This window comes from Rattus norvegicus, chromosome 17 (genome assembly GCF_036323735.1).
Source record: "Rattus norvegicus strain BN/NHsdMcwi chromosome 17, GRCr8, whole genome shotgun sequence".
NCBI classification, from domain to species: Eukaryota; Metazoa; Chordata; class Mammalia; order Rodentia; family Muridae; genus Rattus; species Rattus norvegicus.
The window spans coordinates 33,428,295-33,437,585 of record NC_086035.1 but is presented as its reverse complement, the minus strand read 5'-3'; the positions used below and the strand labels follow the sequence as shown (position 1 = coordinate 33,437,585).

Below are 9,291 nucleotides of genomic sequence, written 5' to 3'. Positions count from 1 at the left end.
ATATTTTTTTAGAAACTAGGTTTCTTAAAAGTGATTATGAAAAGATTGCAGGTCATACATGTGCATGCACATGTGTGCACATGTGTACACATACACACACACACACACACACACTTATAACATTTTCAGTAAGTTTGCTTAATCTGGTATGAAACAAACTACTTCCCCTGCAGATGGTGCTTAAAATAAGAAACAATTGTGCCATTTTATTCTTTTCGTTCCTATTTAGTATCATAATATAAATGACCCATATTTTAGAGCATTTATCAAAAATATAAAAAAGACTGCAAAAAGGAAATTCCGTGTGGGTGTAAAGTAAATCCCTTGAACCAAACAGAATAGATCAAATGTGTGGAGAAAGGAGGGTAATTTGGATCAAGAGTTCATACTCGGTAAGGGAGTGCCAGCTCTCTGGGTCTTTCCTACGGAAGCAGCGCAACTTCAGAAGAGGTGGGAGGACATTTAGCCAAAGCTAAGAGTTCTAAAAAGACCTTGATCCTGTGAATGACTTCATTACGAGGTGTTTCAGAGAAGGGCATGGAAAGCTGGGTCCAGGATTTAAAAGACTTCTTGCACTCTGTTTCTACCAAGGAGAACAGTAAGTAGTGAAGCCAACGGAATAGAAACAGATGGCTCAAATTTTCTTTGAAACACAGACAGATTGAAGAGAAAGGAGTTTGGCAAGAAGACATCTGGGGTTTAGCCAAACTGAAAACATTTGAGAAATGGTATGAGATGCTGGAAGAACATTAAGGCGCCCACAACACTCACATTAAGTGTAATGCGATAGAGACGCAGAAAGAAATGGAGTTTTAAAGACAGAGCCCAGTTTCCGGTGAGCTCTAGCAGCTGACTCAGGAGGGATAAAGATTCTGATGACTGGTCAGGCCTAATCGGGCCACCTCAGCAACGAAAGTGAGACTGGAATGCATAAGACCCAGTTCAGTAGCCAGGCTGCTGAAATGCTCAGCAAAACCAGACCATGTTGCTATAACTGCCCATAGCTGAAACCATGCAAGACTGGTATGACCAATGTGGCCGAAATGACTGATGGCATTGTAATATGCTAAACCCAAAATTGGATGTAGAACCTGCCTGTTAGACTTGAATGTGTGGCTCAAACTCCCTGTGATGCTGCAATGAAGTATAGTTGAAATATCCAGGGAGGTTGTGCAGTTTCTGTGTGACTAGAACAGCCTGTGGAGTGTGAGCCACCACTGTGGCTGCGGTGACTTAAGACTGTTGTCTTTTCTTCTCTTTAATTCATAGGCATTAGAGTATGACTTAACACTTTACAGCAGAAGTAGCCACTCCATCACCACATCGTTGAAGTATTTAAACCTCCTGTTGCAAAGAGTTAGGAAGATCTCCAGAAGGTGTGTTCTTCTGAGGACTTCAGCATCCTTTGGCTCAGGTGAACACAGGTTTCAGTGAAGTCTTGTCTTAGCATCTTTGAGTACAGAAGGACAGTGTGCTATTCTGCCAATCGGCCACTGAAGGGGCAGCAGTGTGTGAGTGGAGACACACATTTCTCAGATTTTAGAGAGAGTCATATATGGAGATTGGAAAGTCACAGTGGCAGTGTGTGAGCGGGTTCTAAACAAGGAAGAGAGAGACAGACGAGCCTACTAAGTATGCTGCAATTGGACAGAATGGTGATGCAATATTGTCAGGAAAATGGGAGAACATAGAACACAATGAGAGAAAAGAGGCTCCCATGATGTAAGTTGGTGCTGTTACCTTCAACTTGATCAGATTTTAGAGTAGAGCATGGGAATTAAAACATGATACATATGAGTAAGTTCAGAGTCTTTAGGTGGCTAATCTTCTCTCCCACATCTACCAGCCCACAGAAAAGAGGGAGAAGCAGTCAACACTGGGAGGGATGATAGAAGAAGGGCCCTGTAAGCCCTGGTGGAGAACAGTGCATTCTATTGCCCTGAAACAGAAAAGATTCAGGTGGCAGTGGCTACCAGAGATGTGGGACACCGCAGGGTGCCAGTGGGCTACCAGAGAGATGAAAGTCTCAGATGGCGGTGGGCTACTACCAGAACATGCAAAGTTGACAGAACTTGAGTGTATTAAGACAGAGATGAGGAAGTTGTGGCCAAAATAAAAATGGGCTTTGGAACCTTTGGAGGGTTCTATAACTAGACAGAACTTTGGAGGGTTTTTGTCCTTTATGGTGCTAACAGTAAATTTCTTCGGTTACAAACCTAGTTGGTTTACACCAAAAACAAGGAAATTAACTGGAAGCATTGTTTTCAAATGTTCACACTCCTTAATGATACTGACAAACCAATTAATTCTTTCCAACTTTCTCTAAGGAGAAAGACCAGTAATTAGTTACCTATTAATTATTAACTCTTGATTATAGCTTAAAAAAAGAAGATAAACAATAAACAAAACAAAACAAAGCATAAACATCTCAAGAGACCTGTTATTTTTAAATTATTTGAGCAAGAAAATGGTCTAGAATCATATTTTTCTAGGCCAAACATGCTCCCAAATGCACCTCCTCAACTGCTGGGATATTTTTCTCTAGCTGGAAAAGAGACACTGACACAGAGGTCTCCCGATAGTGTAGCATATTCATGCTACCCATCATCTAGCAGCTTTAAGATTAGGATTGGCTTTGCGTTTGGTTGGTATGACTGGCAGGGTACTTCATGCTTAGGTACACGGTTTTGGGTTAATCTTTAGAGTGTTTATGGATCAAGCTAGAGTCCAGTTCACGAAGTACAGAAACCACTTTGGACCAAGTATTATCATCAAAGTATGGAAAGAAATTTAGGCCAAACTTAATTCAGTGTAACAGTAGGAACAGTTTCGGGATAAACAATTATTCAGAACTGTCTGTGACTGTAAGGAAAGGCTATTTGGTGAGATGTTCTTAATGTTAAGGTTCCTGACAGAAGGAGAAATAAGAAATTCATGTCCCAGCAGAGATTTTCATTCCATCCAACTTTGTCAGCTAACTGCTTAAACACTGGCCAGGAATTGTAAATTCCTCAGGGAAGGTATGAATCACATTACGCAAAAAGTTCTGTTCCAGACTAGATTTGAGGTGACTTTTATGTGTCTGTATGGAATTCCATATACTAGATTTGAGGTGGTTTTTATCTGTCTGTATGGAATTCCAAAGAATGAGATGCCAACTTCTTTTTCAACTTGTTCTCAGAAGTCTGGTGAGATTTCTGCCCAAGAGTCCCATCCCCATAGGCTATCTTTCTGAGGTACCTGACCAGCCAACCTGTTCAAGACTCACAAGCAGGAATTTCCAGCAGTGTTTCCTTAAGAGCATTCAGATATTGGATCTTGGCTGGGAGTATAACACTGCTTAGCATATGGATGGCCCAAGTTCAGTTCCCCAGCACCACAAAGATAAAGAATGTTCATGTGAAGAAAGAAATGAATTCTCTTTAGAATAAAATATAATCTTAAAAATTATGAACAAGATGCAAGATGCAAGAGGAAAGTAAACTATATTGATGACTGAATGGCAAGTTGTTATACAAGATTTTAATTTCAATCCAGGGTTTCTACACTGCCTTGATCATTTAGTTCCTGGATAGAAAACATATACCTTTCATTTTTATAATAAACCTGAAACAGCACATAAGCTAAGCAGATATCTACCCCCTTTAGGGTTTAGTGTTCCTGGGCTTTGGAGGATTAAAAAAAAACAATAAATAAATGAATAGCCACAATGGGTTAGGTAAGGCCCTGAGAGCTGGTCAATTGAAATTAAAAACAGCCTAAATAAAACCCAACAAATAATAACTCAGGTTTATCAAAAAATTCTAATAACATAGAGGATAGATATCTGCCAGGCTCTTTTGCAGTTTAAAGCTTATGATAAATATAAAGTTATATATGTCTTTTATCCAAAACCTAAATAATCAAGGCAGGGTAGGAACCCTAGAATGGGATTAAATAAATTCTACAACAGCGAGTGCTGAAAATCTGTCCTTTGCAACAATAGCAGTGACAGTGTCTGTCTCATGTTTACCATGTTTGGATACTGGCATCTAGCCAAAGCTTCCATGTTCCAAAGGAAGGTCACTCACCTCTTGGTCCCACAGCAGTAGCCACAGCAGCCACAGCACACGGCAGGCAGCAACATCTAAATATGTTGCCATTTTCTTACTGTGTCTCTCCGTGTCCGCCATTTGCTTGACTTCTGCTGTTTCGCTCTTCGTTTCATTTTTAAGTTTTCTATTATGTTTCATACAGCTCAACCTTGTCTCCTCACGCCCTGCACCCTCGGGACTCTAAAGTCTTGAGACCCAGCCTATTGGTACCTGATCCCTGGTGCTCTGTGGGACACATGAATCAAGCCAGAGTCTTCAGAGAAATATATCAACCACTTCTCTGTTTGTTTGGGATATTACAGTAATCTTTTATTTTTTACTCTTCTGTTTTTCAAGAATGCATATTGTTTGAACTTTTGCTGTTATAGCTCCAAGTAAAATTCATCCTAAAAAATATATATGTGAAGAATATGTTAGCACAGTTTCCTCCAACCATGCTGCTCTCTCCTCTCCAGGGCGCCAGTTTCTGATGAGGTTTCCCACCAATCAGCATTCCTAACTTACAGCCATTCTGTTCTAACTTTAACCTTGTGATGTGCATATCTGCACAACCATGCTCTTTGCTGTCAGTGCCATATTAGGTAACCACAGGAAGTAGTCAATACTCTATTATAAGAGTAGGCTAACTGAATGTTCTAAGGAGAGTGGAGGGCCACTAGGCTGAGCAGATATTCAGTGGGTGAGATGTAATCAACACATGATTTAATGGTGCTTTCAACTTACATAGATTTTTTTTATAGATATGTCTCCAGTTGGGGGCATCTGTGTGTGTGAACATTGTTGAAACTCTTGTTAGCAGGAGAGAGGTATCAGGTGTCCAAGGAACTGCATAGACCAGGAATAAATACGCTTTTGTATTTCCATTTGACTTCAGTCACACATTGTTTCCGTATGAGCATCACTGGGAGAATAGATGTCTCTACTGACCTTCCCATGTCACGGTCCTTAGCCTGTAAGGTGGTAGAGAATAAAGATCAGCATGCTTCTCCTCGTCTGTCAGTCACAGGTTCGCCCATCTCTACACCCGCTCCTCATCCCTGCTGTAGAGCAGCCATTGGTGGATCTCCATCCACCATCTTCTTGTGGCTTTATTCTCCATTCTTTCTCAATCCAGCTTCTCAGTCAGTATTTGTCTTCACTGGGTTTTGGGTTTTAACTTCTGAAATACATATCCATCACTACCATTAATTTCTACTACCTTCTTAAGAAAGACTATAAACCAATATTGCATTCTCCTACTTGAAAATTTTGCTTCGAATAGTTCCAGGTTGGGAATACTTTTCCTTTAAAATAATTAAAGGATTAAAAGAATCCTTTCTTTGCAGTCGACCTCCTAATGCTCCTGTGTGGAAAAGACAAAACTGAGTTCCCATCTCCTGCCCATACTGGTTTCCCATCTCCTGCCTATCCTAGGTTCCCATCTCCTTCCTGTCTGGGATTCCTTCTAACTTTGCTGCTGTTGTCATTTGGGTTTGTTCTTTCAAAAGCTTTTAGAATCGCTTTTGTCCCCATTTGTTTGGAGTTTCAAATGACTCAGTTTGAAACACTTCCCATTAACCATGTTGGGTTTAGTGTCTGCTTCAATCTAGAAACTCACATGGTCTGCTCTAAAGAATTACAGAAACCCATAAAAGGAAGTTTCCTCACTTACATGTTCTGTTTGCTCTCCAGAAGCTGGGACAGTTACTCAGAATGTGAAGTGGGACCTGTGTGAGAAAAACGTCCAACAAATTCAGCAAGTTGAACGTGGCACTTCAGACATTCTACGTTTAGAAGCATGGCACTGAGCACTGCACCTAGGGATTGGGAGACAATTTTATTGTTTTGATAAAAGAATGTGATTTTCATAGGGAAATTTGTGTGGGATTCTAGTTTAATATCACACAGTGAAAACTCCCTGGAGGCAACCAAAGTCAGTACTCTTTAAAAGGGTTTTATAGTTAAGAAACCATGTGGATAAAACAAGCCAGATAAATTGTAATTAAATGAGTGACATGTATAAAATAATTTGTAAACAATCTCACAATGCCCCAGGCATACACATGTCCCAACTAAGCACTGAGCTGTTCAATGTGGGCACAGTGATGCACAGAAAGAGTCTATTTTCATTTCTAATTGACATCACATGGCAGTGAGTATTGGAAATTAGAAAACACAGTCCTGTGTACAGCATAGGTTCTAGAGAAGAAAAACCACAAAGAGACATCTGATTTTGTCTTGAGGAAATCATATTCCAGGAATTACAATCATCAATGCCGAAGGGAATTAGGTGTTTCTCCACCAAATTCCTGCTATGTTTGGAAGCACTAAGGAAATGCTCATTTAAAGTCTATTAATTTTTTTAAAGGAATATATAACAGGTTGCTAAGGAAGGCTATTGCACAAGGATCACAGATTGGGAAACTTCAACAACGCAAGTGTTAATTGAGAACCGAGGTTGGTTTCCCCCAAGACCTGTCTGATTGACTTGAAGATGGCATTGTATCCCTGGGGCATCCCTCTGCGTATGTCCTTATATCTCCTTCAGATAGGGACAGCAGTTGGACTGGTTTAGAGATCATTCTGGTGATCCATTTTAACTTAGTTACTGGGTTAATGACAGTCACATTCTGAGGCACTAAGAGTTTAGGATTCTTATACATGGATTTTGGGAAGAAATAGTTTGTCCACACAGATAGCTAACAAATGATAAAGGCATGGGAAATGCAAGACAAAAATTATACCCCTAGGAAGCTAGTAGCAGAATTGGCATATTTAATAAAGGTGACTGTGGACTCTGTAGTTAAAAGAGAATGAGAAAACGTGCTCAGCTCACGGCTGGCTAGAGAGTCTGGGAACGTACTTGCCTACCCTTGAGTGGCATATTACAAGGTCCTCCTGGCTATGTGAACCACAAGACAGCTTGCAGCTCTTCTTTAATCTGGAGACATGTTTCTCAGCCAAGCAAACTCAGTAGACTCACACATATGACCTCCACGAACCACATCTTTCTTTATGTGACAGAAACACCTCTCCTCTCACACAGTTATGTGTCACATGAGATGGCACCTCCTTCTGATGCTACCATCAGCAATATTCTCTGACCAAGGAAATGTTCCCAAGCCCAGATGTGCCATGAAAGCATCTGGGTGTTCAGAATTCCTCCTTGTTAGTGTCCTGCCCCAGTTAGGGATGGCAGTGGGCTGGACAGTGGGATTTGTTAAAGCTCCAGAAAATGTCTAGCATGTTTAAGAAGGTGGCCTTTAGCCTTTCTGCCATGTATTTAAGACAATCACTGCTGGGTCATACCTAAGTGACTTAAGACTATTGTCTTCATCCTGTGCTGAGCTCTTCAGAATAAGGACAGTCTGTATCCCTTCCTTTTGGGTGCCTGTCCCTCAATGTGATATCCATCCCATGTAAGAGAGAGGTTGATTAAAATGGCGATACTTATTGCCAGCCTCCTTCACAGGTGGGAGTGACGGAGCTGATCCCTGACTCCACAGTCAAAAATCCTCTTACCACTTTCCCTCACATTTTCAAAACATTGATTTATAGATATGGAAAGTTGGACGACCACTGTTTTGGTTTAACTTAGTGGAGACAGAATGGCCTAAAACTAAACCATTTTTAAATTCTCAAGCATTTGGTGAAAAAAAATGTTTTTGAGAAGTTCTCACCTTGTGGCTCTAGCTGACTTTGAACTAGCAATTTTCCTGTGTCTGTTTACCAGATACAGAAGACAGGCATCCTGGAGAAAGATTAAGACATAGAGCTCTCATTTTCAAGTGAAAGTTAAGGGAAAGAATTTTTTCCAGTATTTCCTAGGATACAAAGAACTAAAATTCATCTTGAAAGAAGAGAAACCAGCCTGTGGTTCTTAACAAACTGAGTAGGGAGGGACAGGTGAACAACTCTGTCTGTGTCTGTCTGTCTGTCTGTCTGCCTGCCTATCTGTTTCTCTCTGTCTCTGTCTCTCTGTCTCTGTCTCTCTGTCTCTGTCTCTGTCTCTGTCTCTGTCTCTGTCTCTCTCTCTCTCTCTCTCTCTCACACACACACACACACACAGGACTTCAATTCTAATAAACTAGACTAAGTTTATTAGTCTATGAGCACGGCAGTGGGTTCAGGTGGTAGTAACAGCAGGGAATCGAGGAGCATTGGATGTTACCATATAGGGTTTGAGTTTGTCTATTTGGTCAATTAAAGAATTAAAGATAACAGAGAATATTATTCCAAAGCAAAAGTAAAACTTATTAGCAAGAATGTATTCAGGGAAGGACAGGCTTCCTTTTCTGCATTATCTAGCATCTCCCAATAGCTGGGAAGAAAATAATAGTTGGAATCCCAAGTGAGGGTCTCAGGGACCCTTTCTAGAAAGTATCACTAGCTCTAATACCATTGCCAAAAACGTAGCTGGTTACCACTGTGTTGTTCTGTTCTAGTTGGCAGTTAGTGGGACAAAGCCCAACATGGCATCTTGCTAAGCTGAAAGGTTAAATAAAAAAAAAAAAAAACTCCAAAAACTGGACAGAGCAAACAACTCTTACCATGGAGTCTGCCTCCATCTGAGGACGGCAGGAGGAGACTGGGGCCAAAGAACAGGGTGACACCAAGAGCAGGACACATGGCAGGGAGGAGTCCAGCATGACCTGGAGAAGGGCCTGGGGAATGAGCAGAAATGATGTAATGGATGCTGACTCAGCAGCTACTCGGGCTGAACATGCTAACCAATGTTCCTGACTCCACCCCTGACCTTCAACCATGCTCTCTTGGGAGCAGATGGGGTCCTGAACTCCAAAGAGTGATAGTAACAGATGGAGTGATGGTTTCGACTTGGGTAGATCTTCTTTTGGTGTGGATAGTGGACACAGGAAGAATGAGCAGGATCTGTGCTTCATTCATTCTGTAAGAATGCTGCAAAGAATATTACATTATTTTTAAACACCAGGGCTATGCCATTTATAAGGCTCCATTTCAGTAAAATGACATAACTCCGGAAAGTACAGTGGCTCAAGAAAGTATAATTGTCTCCCCATGAATGAATATTTTTTCCTTCCATTTCCTGGCTGCTGGGATCCATGTGGAAACTTCTGGGCTAGGTGGAGTTTAAATAAATTCTTAAAGTTCAGTTTCTAGATTAGTTTTATTTCTTGTTGCTGTGATAAAGAACCCTAAAAAGCAATTTTTATTTTGGCTCACAATTCCTGGTCACAGT

The 9,291-nt window shown here is 40.9% G+C and overlaps 1 long non-coding RNA gene across 1 annotated transcript; it reads left to right on the top strand.

Moving 5' to 3' along the window:
• Positions 1–67: 67 nt before the first annotated feature.
• Positions 68–5,949, top strand: LOC134482852 (uncharacterized). Its single transcript, XR_010059468.1, has 2 exons — positions 68–1,414; positions 5,766–5,949. It is a non-coding gene; the product is annotated as an uncharacterized LOC134482852 (long non-coding RNA).
• Positions 5,950–9,291: the final 3,342 nt, after the last annotated feature.